The sequence below is a fragment of the Myotis daubentonii genome, chromosome 6, assembly GCF_963259705.1.
Source record: "Myotis daubentonii chromosome 6, mMyoDau2.1, whole genome shotgun sequence".
In the NCBI taxonomy this organism is placed as follows: Eukaryota; Metazoa; Chordata; class Mammalia; order Chiroptera; family Vespertilionidae; genus Myotis; species Myotis daubentonii.
Genome location: NC_081845.1, coordinates 52434820 through 52452245, shown reverse-complemented (window position 1 = coordinate 52452245; position 17426 = coordinate 52434820). Strand labels below are relative to the sequence as shown.

General features: G+C 47.0%; 1 protein-coding gene across 5 annotated transcripts in view; it reads right to left on the bottom strand.

Moving 5' to 3' along the window:
* Positions 1 to 12926, bottom strand: part of BACH2 (BTB domain and CNC homolog 2) — a 344951-nt gene extending 332025 nt beyond the window's left edge. For 4 of the 5 annotated variants that reach the window (XM_059700925.1, XM_059700924.1, XM_059700922.1 and 1 more), the window contains exon 1: positions 12787 to 12926. The gene's annotated coding sequence lies outside the window, so the exon portion shown is untranslated. The remainder of the gene's footprint in view (positions 1 to 12786) is intronic. The other variant, XM_059700926.1, reaches the window with a different exon arrangement.
* Between the last annotated feature and the right edge of the window lie 4500 nt (positions 12927 to 17426).

Below are 17426 nucleotides of genomic sequence, written 5' to 3'. Positions count from 1 at the left end.
TCTTAACCTTAATAATTTGCAACGGATACCAACAAAAGCTGTCATTACTTAAGGACTGGAGCCGCACAAAACAATGTCCATTTCGCCACTCAGCACCCACTCTGCCGCTTCCCTATTCAAGACACACTCTCCTCACCCAGGGAGAAGTGGGTCAGGTTTCGGTTACACCAAGAAAGCCTAAGTTAAAAGTTCATGAAAGTTCCTTCTGGTGCTAAGAAGAAAACGACAGCACATTCCCTTTCCCTTATTACCCCTCCTTCCCCTTCCCCCCTTAAAGGGTCCCAGAAACTTAACATGAAGTAAAAATCGATTTTCCTGAGAGCTCCAGAAGTGCTGATTCTAATGTAGCCTCTACAAAGGCAGAAATATGTCCAGTGTCTACCCTGCAACCAGAAGGCTGTGTCTGGCTGCTGGAAGAAGGGAACCCAGCTCAGCAGTGACCACAGGTCTGAAAATAGCCTTCCAGCGGCTAAACTGCCTGGTGCTCTCCCAGGGCAGCGCTGGCACTGTGGGCAGTTGACAGTCAGGCCAGCTGAGCACTGCACCAGCCGCATGAGTCAGCAAGCACTTCTGGTAGGAAACTGCTGACAGGCTAAATTACTCTTGCATACAGAAGGTGCACACACCTACCGGGCAAAAACAAAAACAAGGTACATGCAAATTAGCAAACAGGAGCCTCTCTACCCTTGCATAGTTCCTATTCTCCAAGGTTAAACCAAAAATATAAATAATCTATGTGACTATTTAAGAAGTAGTAGAAGCAACAAATAGTCATTAATCGCGGTAATAAACAAACAACTCACTCTGTGTTGTGATGTGTGGAACAGCTGTGTTCGAATCTCACAAGCTAGTTAATTTTAACTGGTTTTAATTTTAACTGGATTTGACTGTTTTTCCTCCCTTCTAAAAAATCAAAATAGTTGCCATATCGACCACAAGAACCGGTAACAGACAAGCACAGTTCCTGTTTTTCAGAGGGGACTTACTTTCAAACCCACAATACCAAGATGCTTAACATAAGTGGAAATTTAAAATTTATTGTTTGATGTGGGAGACTGAAACCTGTACACTAATTCAGATCCCACAAACATTATGGAATAGTGACATCTCAGGCTTTATCCTATGAGTCTTTCATCTTTGTTCTCTCGTTTAACACAGAATCCAAAAATCTGCAAGAACACTGGTTGTCTGGAACTCAGAATACATTTTCCCATAGAAACGATGCCATGCCAATGACGTGATGTTCCAGGATATTCCATGAAAGTGTCTCAAATTTTAAAATGAGTGAGAAGTTAAATTTGTAACTTAAAAAGAAAAAGTGATACTCTAGCAAGAGTTCCAAAACTAAAGAAAACACCATTGATAGCCTGGTTGAGAAAATGTCTAGCTAGAGCAGCGGTTCTCAACCTGTGGGTCGTGACCCCTTTGGGGGTCGAACAACCCTTTCACAGGGGTCGCCTAAGACCATCGGAAAACACATATATAATTACATATTGTTTTTGTGATTAATCACTATGCTTTAATTATGTTCAATTTGTAACAATGAAAATACATCCTGCATATCAGATATTTACATTACGATTCATAACAGTTGCAAAATTAGAGTTATGAAGTAGCAACGAAAATAATTTTATGGTTGGGGTCACCACAACATGAGGAACTGTAATAAAGGGTCGAGGCATTAGGGAGGTTGAGAACCACTGAACTAGAGGAAGATGAGGGGACGGTCTTCTGAGTGAGACTGTGGAATAGGTCTTTAGCTTCACTCTGGTTCTTTAAGAGGGCTTAATGGTTAATTTCACTTTAAAATGCATGGCGTCCCGGCTTTGGCATATCATTAGAACAATCTTTATATTTGTCCGTTGTTATTTCCCCCACCCAAGTGGATCAAAAGTAAGAGAAGTAAAAATGAAGAGGGCGTGCAAGAGGCAACTGATCGATGTTTCTCAGCAATGTTCCTCTCTCTTGCTCTCTCTCTAAAATCAATAAAAACATATATTTTTAAGAGTTAAAAGAAAGATGATGACCAAAATAGATCCAGAGACATAGAAGCATGGAACTGACAGGCAATCTCAGAGGGATGGGTGTGTGTGTGTGTGTGGGGGGGGGGAGATTAACCAAAGAACTTATATGCATAAGCCATGGACATAGACAATAGTGCAGTGAAGGCCTGGGGGGAGGGCAGTGTGAGGTGAAGGGAGTCAATGGGGGAAAAAAAGGACATTTGTAATGCTTTCAACAATAAAGATAACATTTTTTAAAATATGTATCTTTTTATTGATTTCAGAGAGGAAGAGAGAGAGAATCATTGATCGGCTGCCTCCTGCATGCCCCACACTGGGGATTGAGCCCACAACCCAGGCATGTGCCCTGAATCAAACCTGGGGCCCTTCAGTCCTCAGGCGAATGCTCTATCCACTGAGCCAACCAGCTAGGGCTAAAGATAAAAATTTTTAAACAGGTTATAAGGGAAGAAAGGAAGGAAAATGGGCTACAAAGAGGGGATACCAGAGAGGAACAGAAAGAAACAGGGTCAGGCAGGAAGGAAGGCATGGGGGAGATAATTAACTACGAAGACGAGGTAAAGTAGGAATAGAGAGAAGTCCCCCACTAGCAAATGCACTCCCACTGACGGGAGAGGGGAGACTCTTTATCAGGCTAGATAGCAGCTCAGTGATCTGACCCACAGCAGAGGAAGCATGAGCTAGGGGAGTCCATTAGGACAGTTCCAGAGACTAGCACTAGATGGCGCCATCAACTCAACATGGCATGGTTGCTGGAGACATTTGAGGTGGGCGAAGGGTAGTATGAAAGGCAATTCAGACTCCCCACAACTGGGTATTATTTAGCAGGCAACACTTCTACCTAAAATAAGCATGGTTTTATTAATCAACCTCTGCAAATGTTCAGATGTCACCAACATCCACTGGATGGGGCATGCCAATTTTGAAATTAATTTATCAACTCAGTTTTTATCAATAAAACTGTGGGTTGGGGATGAAGATAAGTGAGAGCCACTGCCCCCCCCCCCGCCTTTTAAAATTCAACATTTAAAGATAATAGAGTATTTCAGGTTCACTGCTACTGACTAACAGACAAAAATTCCTAATTATAGACCCAGTGACTTCCCCTGAAGCTCTGTTTAAATGTCAAATAACACACAATCTTGCTATACAGGTTTATGTGAGTAGATCAGTGTCTGGCAAGGGGAAAGTGATGCTCACTGACAAACAAACATATCATTACATTCAAAAGCATCTGCCCTTTATACCTTTAATATTACAGCGGTTTATATCCTCTAATCTGCTTGCCTATATTCTCTGTCCAAGGTTGGGTTTATAAACAGCCCTCTCTTCATTCAGAAATGTTCTCCCATCACCAGGCTACCAGTGTGTGGAATTCTACTATTTCCCATTTTTAGGGTTTTATTCCTTTGGCTTTGTCTCCTATTAATATGCTGATTTTTCACAAAGAAGTAATTCACTAAATATGCTCCATTATTTATACCCTAGTAAAACTTTTTTCATAAAATCCTTTCCTGAGAGAGGTTTTGAAAGGGAAGGGGGGCACCAGTTAAGGGCACTGGGTGGTCAAAAGGAAGCCAAGAGCAGAGCGAAGTAAGGACAGAAAGAAGCCACTGGGAGAACTGAGAGCAAACCTTGCCTGGCTCCTTCAACTGCAGCAAAGATCATCACCCCTGACGTGGATCTTCCCAAGAAGACAAATGAAAACTAGGAGTTAAATCTAAGTTTGTTTACACTTTCCTCTGGCTGAATGGGTAATAATATCCTTTCGAGTTCATTTAACTTTTTTTCACAGTTTGACTCTTCAGGACTCATTCATTTGCATAATATGGAATCTTGAACCCATGTAGACATTCCACAAATCAATGCAAGTAATGCTCACACTAAATCAGCAGCTTTAACTTAAGCTCATCATTGTTTGCACTGATATCTTTATGCACTCATCTGCTTGATTTTTTTAATCACTTAAAACTTGCAACAGTGACACTCTAAGCATCCCTCCACTTAGCCATCTCCAAGAGTTGAACTAAATACTGAAAAATAAGCACACTACATTCAAGCACTTGATCTTTTCCTAAATTGAGCTACAAATGGATACTTAATGTTCCAGCAGCTCCCAAGAAAAATGCCTCCTGACTAAAGACGAGGGTGTCTGCCCAGGACAGAGCTCAGTCAGCATTCCAAACAGTGACCCCGCTACCTCGAGGTAACTGAGGTCACTGCCAAAGCTGAGTCCTCTAAAACCATTCAAATCTCTGGTTGAGAGTTGCAACATGCTAATCTGGCAAGATAATCTCTTCCTGAAATTGACTAGAACGAGAGCAAAGGTTACCTGCTTTTATCTGTTACTAGTGGCTGATATTTCTAATTAGGAGCTCTAATGGAATTGAGTCTGAATGAAATTCTTCCTCCGCAGTAGAATAATCAACCTATTATAGGAATGGTTTCTTTCACCTTTTCTACCTCATCAGAAAAAAAACCTAAAAAACCAGAAAACACATTTTTCACGTAACAAGGGGGAAGGAGTCTGAACTACAGGAAAACCTCGGGAACAGAGCCAGGGGCTCATGTTCTACTTCGTTCTTCTTCTGTCTTTACATGTCATCACTTCCACTTTCTGATCCCCAAATGGACACTTAGACCTGAGGAATGCCATTTTAGAAAGTGAGACGTGTGAAAGATCGGAGATGCATTCACTCTGGGTCACTGAGAAATTATTTTATCTTTCAGAGAGACATCAACAAAACAGCCAATGTTTTGGTGACCTGGCCTATATTTCCACTTCTGAGAACTGCTGGAGAGCCTTCAACCTCCAGAGAAGAAGAGGAAAGAGGGGGCGGGTAGGGCTGGTGGTTACCGAGCAGGCTGCAGCGTCACACGCCTCGTTTCCAATCCCACTCCACCACTCACTGGCTGGGCGACATCTGTCCCTGGGCTTCTAATGATCACACCTCGCTCTGATTGTTTCCAGTACTGAGTAAATTAATCTGAGGAAGACACAGGAAGCTCCCAACACAGGTTAGCCATCATCAAAGAAAAAGAAAATGCAGGCGTTTTAGTTATAACATACAGTAGTCAAATTGTTTTAAATAGACACAGCCAACACTCCTAAATTGTGCTAAAAACAGCCTAAAAAATCGTCTGGGTCTGCCGCGCCTCGAGACCCTTGTGCCCTGGGGGAAGCAGGGGCTTCAGGGGAAGCTGGACTCACACTTCTCAGAAGATCCTGGCCTGGGTCCTAACATACCAGCCAACTGGGAGGGAATGTCTGTGTAGCCTCTAGTCATTCCAACGTTGTCAAAACGACCCTAAATATGTTCACAATCAGAGGGCTAACCGGCATGTTTTTCCAAGTATGAAAACGAACAGTATTCTTGGCAATTAACAGTTCTGTTTCTATCAGGCTCTGAAGACACAGGTAAATAAATCAATTCTGGACTCTGTATACAAGAACCATTTTTTGCCAAACTGGCCCAAAGGGTTATATCATGGTTTATGCAATACTCCAAAGGGCCAAAGACAGTAGTGAATTAATAGGATTAGGAGGCTATGGAGAAAGAGGAAGCCCTAAGTTTTAGATGGGCCCTGATGGCAGCTCACTCTACAATTCTTCACGGAGTGCTGCCTCAACCTCCCAACCAGTTCACATGCTTCCATTACACCCTCTGCTGCATGGGAACCTTTCCTTCAGGGAACATGCACTGGGTTACCTGGTGCTCTCTGGTTACCGTCATCCCTCCTGCTAGACGGTATGCTTCCTGAGGGCAGGGACCAGGACTGGGTTTGCTCCCCACCAGCCCACGACTGGCTAACACCACGCCTGCCACATAAGAGATATTCAGTGTATGTTTGTTTAGTGAATGCATGAGGCATCTGCCTCTAAAGCAGCGGTTCTCAACTTGTGAGTCGCGACCCCTTTGGGGGTCGAACGACCCTTTCACAGGGGTCGCCTAAGACCATCGGAAAACACATATATAATTACATATTGTTTTTGTGATTAATCACTGTGCTTTAATTATGTTCAATTTGTAACAATGAAAATACATCCTGCATATCAGATATTTACATTACGATTCATAACAGTAGCAACATTACAGTTATGAAGTAGCAAAGAAAATAATTTTATGGTTGGGGGTCACCACAACATGAGGAACTGTATGAAAGGGTCGCGGCATTAGGGACGTTGAGAACCACTGCTCTAAAGAATGGAATTTCTGGACACGCGGCCCATTTGGTGGTACCCATTAACTTCCGCTGCTTAAGAGAATACAGGATGGGAAGGAAACAAAAACAGCCAACAATTTGTGGATACTGGGATACTGAGGACCCTTGCTGAGTGTGTTCCTTCACTTTGCTTTCCTACTTACTGAATGGAAATAAGCAAATAAGCAAGGTGGGCTCTCTCCTCTCCAAGGTGAGAGTCTAACCCAGTGATGGTGAACCTTTTGAGCTCCGTGTGTCAGCATTTTGAAAAACCCTAACTTAACTCTGGTGCCGTGTCACATACAGTGGGGCCTTGACTTACGAGTGTCCTGACTAACGAGTTTTTCGAGATACAAGCCGTCTCTCGGCCGATTTTTTGCTTTGAGTTGCGAGCTAAAATTCGGGTTACGAGCCAGCTTCAGATACCCCACCGCTAGTTGGCGCAGCGAACGTCAAAGTGAACGCCACATCAGCCCAGCATCACATGTCTCACTCGTTCACTTTTTGATTTGACATACGAGTAATTTGAGTTATGAGCTCCGTCACGGAACGAATTAAACTCGTAAGTCAAGGCCCCACTGTATAGAAATTTTTTATACTTGCAACCATAGTAAAACAAAGACTTATATTTTTGATATTTATTTTATATATTTAAATGCCATTTAACAAAGAAAAATCAACCAAAAAAATGAGTTCGCGTGTCACCTCTGACACATGTGTCATAGGTTCGCCATCACTGGCTAAGCCATCTGTGGGTTAGACTCGCAGAGAGTCCTGAAGAAACTCCTGAAGCATCTGCAGAAAGTGAGGGGACAGAGAAGGATGATGCGAGACTGGAACCGGCGGAGGGTTTGGAAACGCAAAAAGCTTTCTTCCGAGGCTAACCTGGAGCCAGCTGCAGGCTCCGGAAGGAATGAAGACAGTAACAAGAGGGAGGGGAGGCCTGGGACGTGCAGGATTTACATGCTCGGAAGAAAATGAAAACTGACACAAGGATGGGAGGGAGCTTGTAACCAAGCGCCCGCTCTTGGAGGCATCACAGTGTGTCCTACAGCCTTCATCCTTCGGGAGAGGCACAAAAGGGTCAGGGAGGAAAGGCACACCCCTCAGAACCAAAGGACAATTTATTATCAGGCTAAGGAACAAAAGAGAAGTTAACCAGGGAATAGCTGGAGAAATGGTGATTATGAAGTCACTGGGGAAGACTGAGACGTTTTGGCTGTAATTCCAATGACTACAATGAACGAGTACGTGAAATGCTTTCAGATTGGGGAGATTTATTATTTTGGAAAAAAAATAGCTCAAAGAAAACAAAGGCGAAATTCCTGCCTGAATTTTGAAGCAGTGCCACTAGCAGGACAAGGTTCAATTCCCATATTCTTTAGAAAAGAAATGGTCCTTGAAAAGGACATGGTGGTGATTCGGAGGATACTTCCAGCGTCCGGGGAAGCTGAGCAGCATGCTGACGGGAAGGTTAAGTTTCCGTTTCAGGTAGAGGGACATTTGAAATTAACAAGAAAGGACGGGAAAAGTTGAATTGACAAAGAAAGGACTACTTTTCTACTAAATGTCGCCCCAGAAACCCAACCAAAAAATGAGTAATATTCTGGGCAATCTTACTGAGTTTACCAAATGCTTAGTTCACATCAGGTTTCAGGTGGGCCTTGAACAATTTGTAAATATTTACGTAAGATGTAAAGCTGGGACAGGAATAGGTCACACGCTGTCACTGGTAATCCAGGAGCAAGTTTCGTCGTTCCCCAGGCCTCGGTGCTGCTTGTCCTAACACAGCTCCAGGGGCGCCAAAAGTTAGCTCCTTTTCCCGGGAAATGCCAATTCTTGCAGCCAGCCCCGACTTCTGAGTTGCTGGTGTCTCTGATAGGGTCATGTGTCACTGGAGCTTCTTGGCTATCCAGATAGAGAACGGAGAGGCATAGGGAGGCAGAAGTAGTGATTGCTGTCTAAATTGCAGATTTTAACAAATCTGTTCATCTTTTATTTTCTGTTTCCTGTACATGAGGGTAGGGACTAGGTTCTCTATATGCTATGGTCTCTACCCCACGCCCAGTCATTAATTACCTCAGGGGTAGATTGTGCATATAGGATGACAAATAGCCCTCAGACCAGTGGTTCTCAACCTTCCTAATGCCGCGACCCTTTAATACAGTTCCTCATGTTGTGGTGACCCCCAATTTCATTGTTACAAGTTGAACGTAATTGAAGCACAGTGATTAATCACAAAAACAGTATGTAATTCTATATGTGTTTTCCAATGGTCTTAGGCGACCTCTGTGAAAGGGTCATTCGACCCCCAAAGGGTCGCGACCCACAGGTTGAGAACTGGTCAAGAAAATACTCATTCCATTTTGATGACATTCTTTTCAACATATAATGAGAAGGTTCCTCTTCTGCAGAACAGGCACCATGGCTACTTCACAGCATTGCTGTGAGGAGTCAATGAGTTACAAGTAGGTAAAGTTGTTAGCACTGTTTCTGGCACATGGTGAGCATTCAATAAATCATGGCTATTATTTTAGTGGGTGTTTTCAAATGTCAAATTTTCATGGAGATCCTCAGGCATTAAATAGCCAAGGTACCCCATCTGGTCTATAAACAACTAAACAGAGGGCAGATGGTTTAAAAGCAGTGAATGATTTACCTGCAGAGGACCCCCATGGTGCCACCCCTGGAATTAATTTTTGGTCTTTCAACTCGTATTCTCTGTTAAAAAGAAAGCTATCAATTCCTGAGTGGGACTCAATGTTGATTCAAGTTTTGCTTTTCTTATATCTTTCAATTTCCCCAATAGCTGTAATCATTCACTTAGTGGAGACTTACAAATCATCTACTATGTGCCAGGCCTTTAGAAAATGGCTACATACAGAAATATTAAACAATAAGATGTATTAGCCCATTAAATGTTCTCATCCAGCATTTTAAAATTTTTGATCCAATATTTTAAAAAATCAGGGGATTCCACATAAAAGTCTAGATATCCAGCTTCCCTTGGAAAAAAATCAGACAATGTAGCAACACGAAGCCAGTATTCCCACCCAATTCCTGCCTGGCAACAGTCAACAAAAAGGAGCTGGGACAGAGTATCGGTTACCTGCCACTCCACCCTATGCCCCCTCCTCCCTCACCAGGACCAGTGAAAGGTAAAAATGAATGGCTCCATGCTCAAGAATTATCAAAGATTTCAAGAAGACAACAGCGGAAGATTAAATCCAGCGTGAGGTCCTCCAGAGCAGATGAGGGGGGAGTAGGGGCTCTGTGCGAGGGTGCAGGTCACATGCCCATGAAGCTGGTCCTGCTTCCCACCCCCTCAGCCAAACAGGAAGGGTATTTAGTTATCTAAGTGTTCTGTCTTTCATTCAGCATCAGCCAGCATTTACAACAAGCAGACACCGTAGCCCCTGAAATCTCAGGTACAAAAAGTAGGGCAGTGGTCCCCTGCACAGCTGAGCTGGAGAGCCACTGGGAGCCCTCTCTTCCCTGGTGAAGGCTGGATCCATACCAGGGACACGAAGCACAAGTTAATCCAAGTAAAATTAAACTGCTCCCAACAATACAGATTGATCTGAGCCCTTCTGTTGGCCTCACTGGAGCGTTGATCACAAATTCACTAGCAGTAATGAGGCAGTCCCCTCGGCTGTGCAGACAGCGGGCCCAGAAGTGAAGGGCTGGTCTAGGAGAGATCTGAACATGAACCTGACCATCTGGCTCTCTGACTCACTTTGATCACAAAATGAATTGCAACAAATTGAAGAGCACATGGCTAGAGTTAATTGTCTCATCCGTAATCTGAACCTACTTTTAAGCAGTTATTATTACCCTCTATCAGGTAGAAACATTTCCTACCATCACTGCAAAGTGCATTTTCCTGATGAACTGTAATGGATCATTAAATTCCATATCTGAATAACAATACTCTGCACTTAGGCAGTGCCTTTCATCCAGGGATTTCAAGGCAGTTTGCAAATAATTAAGCCCCTCACACAGCAGCCAGAGGTGAGGGACTTGCCTGAAGACACTGACTTGAAGGCATAATTCAATAGAAAGAATAAATGGCTTTCTCCCAGCCACTAGTAATACTGAAAAGTGAGTGGGGGGAGGGGAAGGTGTCCAGATTCCCTCCCTCCCTTTCTGCCTTACTCCTTCTCTATGGCAGATCCTCACAGGCACCACACAAAGAGCTGAGAAGTAACTAACAGGAGTGTTCGTAATTTAGCGATGAGTTCAGACATACGCATATATGAGGAGACTGTTTCTCAATATAACCCTGGCATATACAATACGAACTGGCATTTCAATCCACCTGCAGAGTCGACAGATACCAGAAGAATCAACTCAACACATTTATGATTACCAAATGGCAAACCTAAAAGCCTTCCAAAATCCAGAATGAAATTACTGCTCTACACAAATAAAGTATGCTTTAACAAAAGTACTTTATTCCATGATTGTGCCTTCCATTTCTGGGACTCCTGTTTGAATGATATTGAAGTTTCCGGAATAGCAAATAGGATGGAAGTGGGCAATCAATGCATTTTTTCCCCCAGTGCATTTTTAAAACCAGAACACTAGAAGGAAAAAAAAAAACCAAAAAAAAACCACCCACACACATTTCAGCCACTCAAAGTTCTGTGGTGATATTATAAACTCCTAAAAACTGAATTTATAATGGAAATGCTGACAGACCTTTCACTGGAGCAGTCTGAAGGCAACACTGTAATTTAGCAATCGCTCTCACAGACTAAAGACTAATTCTAACAAGATGTCATTTTGACTCCCGTTTATTATTACCTGCAAGAATGAAAAATGCCGCTTACTGGAGCGCTGCTGGAGAAGCAGGGTGGGGCAATCTCACATTTTAAGCAAGACTTTTTCTGTCTCACCAGAACAGCCCTCTCCGCCGAAGGAGCCGCAGCCTTTCCCGCTCAGCCTCCTTCATGTCAGCCGGAGCCTTCGCAGCTCGACACGCCTGTCCTACATGTTACATTTTAGCGACCGGAGAAAACCGCTATCAGTGAACATCTCTAATTTTACTCTCAACAGACAAACGCAAAATACCTCATTAGGCGTCATCTCCGCCAAGGTTCCCACTAGGCAGGAAAGGATTTTTATCTAAAGCAATTACCCTTCTTAGTTAGACTCAACAGATTACGTTTACACGGAGAGCGAGGGACCGCTGCACCAGACAGAAAGTGAAAACCGAGGAGCGCCGAGTTTCGCCATCCGCGGGTCCCCGGGGAGTCTGTCGGGGCGAAGTAGCCTGGTCCCGCTGGTTTCCCAGGGGCCGCGGGTCTCCGAGCTGCGAGGAGCGCCTTCTCGGGCCACAGACTACACCATCCCGACAGCGCTGGGCTCCAACTTCCCCCAAGTTGTCAAACTCGCCCACACGCGAAAGAGTGCTGGGGACACCCCGCGTATCCGCGACCCACTAAGTCAGGGGAGCGCGGCCGCTTTCATAGACACACACCCGGCCCTGCCAGCTTCCTCCCGCGGTCCGAGTTCCTGCAAATCCTCGGCCAGACCGAGGTCACCGAGAAGCTCGCTAGAGTCCCCTCTCGTGGGCAGCTGGGGTAGTCCATGAGCGCCGCCCACCGCCCTCTCCAGGGGCGCTCGGCGCCAGAGCACCCACCGGGTGAGACCCACGCGGCGCCTCCACAGGGGGAGATGGAAAGGTGTCCCCTGGATAAGCCCCTTTCCTTAGACTGCGCTGCTGGGGCTTGTAGACTGAAGTGTGTGTGGAGAGAGAAGGGGGTGTGTGTTGCACTTTGATTTCATGCAGGATCTTGCAAGATGTCCCTCTCTGATGGCACGAGCCTCTCGGTTTGCCTGCCCAGGGACGCATTCCGATAACCTGGCCATTGGCTAGGAGGGGTTCCACGCAGCGTGCGGTCCGAGGTCTGCGCTGCGAGGCCCCAACCTGACTCTTCTCGGGACTCTAAACTTGGGCTTCGATGCCCCGCCAGTCTCAGGGGTTCTGGATACCCCGCGGCAACTGACAGCTGAGCGCAAAAGCGCGGCGGCCGCGGTGCTCACGGAGCAGTCCCGGGCACCGACGCGGCAGGCAGGTTGGAGGCCATCCGGCGCCGCGAGGAAATCGCGGTCTGGGGGCCGGGGCGTCCGGGCCTCGCCGGGCCGGGAGCAGGGCCGTGGGTCTGACAGCTGCTCCGGCTCCCGCAGACGCGCGCCTCCCTCCAGCCCGCCCTCCCCACGCCTGACTTATTACCCTCTGCTCCTCCTCCCCCTACTGTTCCAAAACACCCGTCGACGCGAACAAAATACAATGCCGCCTCGCCCGCCGTAAACAGCCAGGCGAGGGAGCGCACGGTCGCTGCGGCGCGTCCGCCCGCTCGGCTCCCACCGCCTTCCCGTTCCTAGAAAAAGCCATAAAAGCGGCAGGGCGATCGGCCGGCGGCTGCGCGCCGGGAGACCGCGGCTCCCTTCCTGCGCCGCTTCCCCACGCCTCCTCGCGCACCCACTGCCCCCTCAAACTTGCCCCGCCACCCCGCCACCCCGCCCGGCGCCGGGGCCGGGCCCGGGGACTCACCTCGCCAGAGAACTTTGCGTCCTTTTCCGCCTCCTCTTCTCTGCGTCTTCCCAGCCCGCAGCCCCCTCCCGGCGGCCGGCGCGGTGGGCGGTTCGGGGGTCACCGAAAGCTGGAGGAGAGGACGCGCATCACATGGCAGCTGGTTCCCAGCTCCCCGAGTGTGCCGGGAGGGGGGAGGGGAAGGGTCGAGGGCAGGTCGGGGGAGCGCGAGAGCCCGGCGGCCGCGGGAGTGGGCAGGCGGGCGGCGAGGGCGGCGGCGGGCGCTGGCGCTGGCGCTGCTGCGATCGGAGCCCGAGCGTGCACGGTCGCGGCGGCGGCGGCTGCTGAGGCGGCGGCGGCTCGGCGCTGTTTGCTCCGCGCGCGGCTCGCGCTCTCCCCGGAACGCCCACACTCTCAATCGCTACATTGTTGACATTCGGGCGCTGACGTCACCGCTCCCCATTCACAATAACTTTACGGGAGCCGGGCAGCGCACCACCCCGGCCGCTGGGGCGCCGTACGCCTGGCGACTAGCGTAAGCCGCTCCGCGAATGGCGCTCCGAGGGCCCGGGCGCGGGGCGCGGGGCGCGGGGCGCGGGGCGGGGGCGGGGGCGGGGGCGGGCACGCGCGCTCCGCCGGCTCGCGGGAGGGGGCGCGCCTCACACCGCCGCCGCCGCGGCTCTCCCCGCTTTGTGTGGCCGCGCGGCCGGGAGAGCCCCCTGCTCCGGGCCCAGCTGACCATCTGGCTCCGTCCAGCCCGGCCCGGGACTCTCGGGGGGGCGGGCGGGGGGGCTTGAAAGGCAAGGGCTGGGGTCGTGTGGCGTGTGGTATGGTGAGGGCTGGTGTGTGGCACGAACGAAGGGGGCAGAGCTCTGAGCACACAACACTCTGGAAAGGGAGCCAGACCTCCAAACCGAGGGTTGCTGCGTGGTCTAGCGTTTCCCAGGAGGGACAAGAAAAGATGCAACACGGGCCCCCACAAAGCTGACCCTTTGGGGTGGGGATGGGGAGAAGAGTAGCTCCTGGCCCAATATGGATGGGGATCTTTGGATGCTGGTGGAGGGCCTCAGTGTGCCCCACCGAGGGCGCCTCTAAGCCCCCACACCAGGGTTTTAGAGGGGGAGCAAGAAGTTTCCGAGCGTCAGTGACAAGCCCGTCTCCCCAGCTTCAGCCTCCAGCGCTACAGGGGTCCAGCTCTCTCCTGCCTCTCGCTCTGGAGGCCGCCTGGGTGTCGCTCCTGCACTTGAAGGCCATCGTGCGGCTGTCCTGTCAGAAGAAAGCCTGATGGTGGTTAAGATTTTACAGAAAGTAATTAGGGCTTAGACTGAACGAACATTTGCAATAAAAGACGGTTGTGTTAGTATAATGCTGGTGCCTGCACATTTACCCCGCCAAGGCCAGGAAATTATGCCGCGTTTCCCTGAACACCTATAACTCGGCCCCCCTGTGTGCAGGCAGTATTCCATATTATTACGTGCGGTGCTGATTTTTAATGAATATTATAAAACTTTGACTCGCTCTACTGAGAGAAGGACCATAAATCCCCCCTGTAAAATGGGCACTGGCATGTGCTGAGGAAGCAGTGAAGGGCTGCCGGGGGGAGCCTTGTGCTATCAGCCAAAGTGTTGCTTTGAACCACCTTCCTGTGAAGACAGTTTTAAAAGGCCCCATTTTGAATGTCAGTGTGGAAAGCTAAGCGATGGTGAAAAGGAAGCTGAGGGGCCAAGCTCTTTTTTTTTTCTTTTTTCTTTTTTTTTTTTTTTAACAGCATAGCAGAGCCACCGTGTGTTGGTCTATTACCCCCACTGGGTGATTTTCTCTGCTCACCTCTCCAGTTTTCAGGTGAGGAAAAGCCTCAGAGCTGGGTGCCCTGACTGGGAGTCTGGGGCCCTTTTTGATGGAGCACCCTGCTTCTGAGGTTCCTGTCTGGCCTCCTGACAAGGACAGAGAATACTGATGCCTGGTCTGCCCTGGTGAGGCCAGTTCTTAGAATCTGATGGATGGTGATGTTTCTGTATTCATCATTCTTGTAAGTATGTGTGTGTCAATGTGATAACTTTATGCATTTTAATAAGCACCGCTACATGTTTTTCTCACAAGAGCCAGGCTTGAGAAGATCCCTAAGAGTGTCATGTAAATTCATTTCTTTTCAAGCAGCTGCCTGACTGTGAGTGGAATTGGGCACATCAGCATTGGGGAAGGGGGGAGGGACGTAGGGGGGTGGGGGGGAGCGATGCTGCTGCAAGCTGACCTTGCCACCTTGTTTCTGGTCCCAAGTGGATATAACAAAGGCTATGTGGTCATTTCAGTTCACTTGCCAAAGACGCAAACTAGAGCATTTTCAGTTTGAAATCCTTAAGTATGAGATGGGACAGCAATTAGAGATGAAAAAACCCGAATGCAACCATGATAGGTTGTATTACCTACTCATTCAAGGAGGTTGAATTAGGACTAGTTGACCTCGAAGACCACATCCAGTGCTGCAATCATGTGCCTCTGTGGCTGGGAATATGACAAAATCTTTGCCTTAGAGGAGCTTAAAGTCCAGTAGGGGGTTAATTCTTTCATTTTATTTTCAAATTTAGAAGTGGGTTATTTGAGTTAAATCCTGTAAAACATATTCAGAATGATATGAACTTAGGGTGGTAAGTCAAGTACTGGACACTGTTTTAACAGTGTGACCACAGAGAGGAGGCTGCAGTCAGCCTTAGCACCCTCGTCAAGAATGTTTGCTGGCCATTCCCTGGTTTGTGGTGCTGCTCTGGGCACTTCAGGCATTTACAATGAGAAACAGATGCAGGTCCTTCCTTCTGTGTATTCATGGCAGTAACTTGAGTAGAGGTCAACTTATTTCCCATGCCTGCAACAGTCAACCTTCTCCGATATACTTTTCCTGCATAATTACATGTGTTTGCTGGTCCAGAACATGGACTTCATCTGTAATACATTCCTAAGCAGGATATAATTTCTAAGACGATAACTTTGTATGATAGCATTGAAGTCCATAAATTTTATTTCTATAAATCACCTTGATTTTATAAAATAGGAAAAATTAAAATATCCTGGAAACAACAAGAGAAGGAGAGGAAGACAAAAGAAAGAAGCAAGCAGTTCTGGGGTCTTCAATTTTCTTGCTCCCCAGCATCCTGTTACAGTATCTGATGATGTAGGCAGAATAGTAGGCAGAATTTTAAATGTGGTACCTTGAGTAAGACATAGCAGGGCAAAGTTAGCAGCCAATGAGAGAGATCAGAGCGGGATGTTTAGAGGGAGAATGCCAAAGCCAGGTGGAGCCAACATAGTGAAGGAAGTTCTGTTAAGAAGAAACTGAATTTTACTCATTGGAAGAATTCCTCAGAATTATAACTGAGGCTTATTATTTAAAACCCAGAGGTTTTGAAGTGTACCTTAGCCATTAAACCTCAGCTAGTATGGCACTGGTGACACTTGGGAGAACTGATGAAATTTGAATAATTTCAAGTGGTGATTTGTTCAACAATTGTTGAGCCACCTCTTATGTAGCAGGTGCTGTTCTATAAGGTGGGATGTAGAATTCTTAAGTTAGTGATGACATTGGGATGAGGAGGGAGACAGATAGTAAGCCTTTCCTATCTATCTACCTACCTATCATCTATCTATCTATCTATCTATCTATCTATCTATCTATCTATCTATCTGATATGTTATCACATACCATGTAGGGTATGGAGGTGAAGAGAGCTGTGAAAGCAAAGTAAGGAGGTCAGGAGTGACAGGGGTGTGGCTATTTTTAGATGGAGTGTTTGGGTCAGGGAAGACATCCCTGAGGAGAGGACATTGACCAGAGATAGGAAGGAAGTTGTGGGACGAGTTCTGTAGCTATATTGGGAGAAATCTTTTTAGGTATGAAGAAAAGCAAGTGCAAAGGCCCTGGGGTAGATTAAACTTGGCATGCTCCAGGGACAGCAAAGAGGTCACTGTGTTTAATGCAGAAGAGCTAGAAGACGACTAGCAGGAAATGATGCCAGAGGGATATCCAACAGGCTTATTATATTTTAGGGGGAAATGGAAGACATTTATCTGGGTTTCTTTAGAGAAAGGACATGACCTGGCGTTGACTCCTAAAAGAGCATCCTGTGTGTTCAGTGGATGGAAGTACAAGAGTGGAAGCCCAGAGACCAGGTAGAGGAATAGAAATAGACTAAAAGAGGGGTGATGGTAATTTGGACTACTATGATAACTGTAAATGGAATCTAGATATATATTCAAAATAAACCAGACAGGACTTACTAATTCAATTGTGGGATATGAGAGAAAGAGGAGTCAAAGGAAATTATGGATTTTGGTCTGATCAGGTGATGATGGCGATTCTACTTACTGATATGAGGAGGAGCAGGTATGTGGGGAAAGCTCCGGTGTTTGGGTTTGGATATAGTAACTTTCTGATGCCTATCAGACATCTAAGTGGAAAAGTTGAACAGGCAATTAGACATGGGAATCTGAACTTCAGGAGAGAAATCCAGACTAGAGCTAGAAATCTGTGTGTCATCAGCATAGAGAATCTGGGAACATGGGTAGGGAAGAGAAGAAATCTGAGGATTGAGATCTGGGGCACTCTAACGTTTAGAGGCCAGAAGATGAAGAAAAGAAGAAGAGAAAAGAGAATGTTTTGAGAAGCAGAG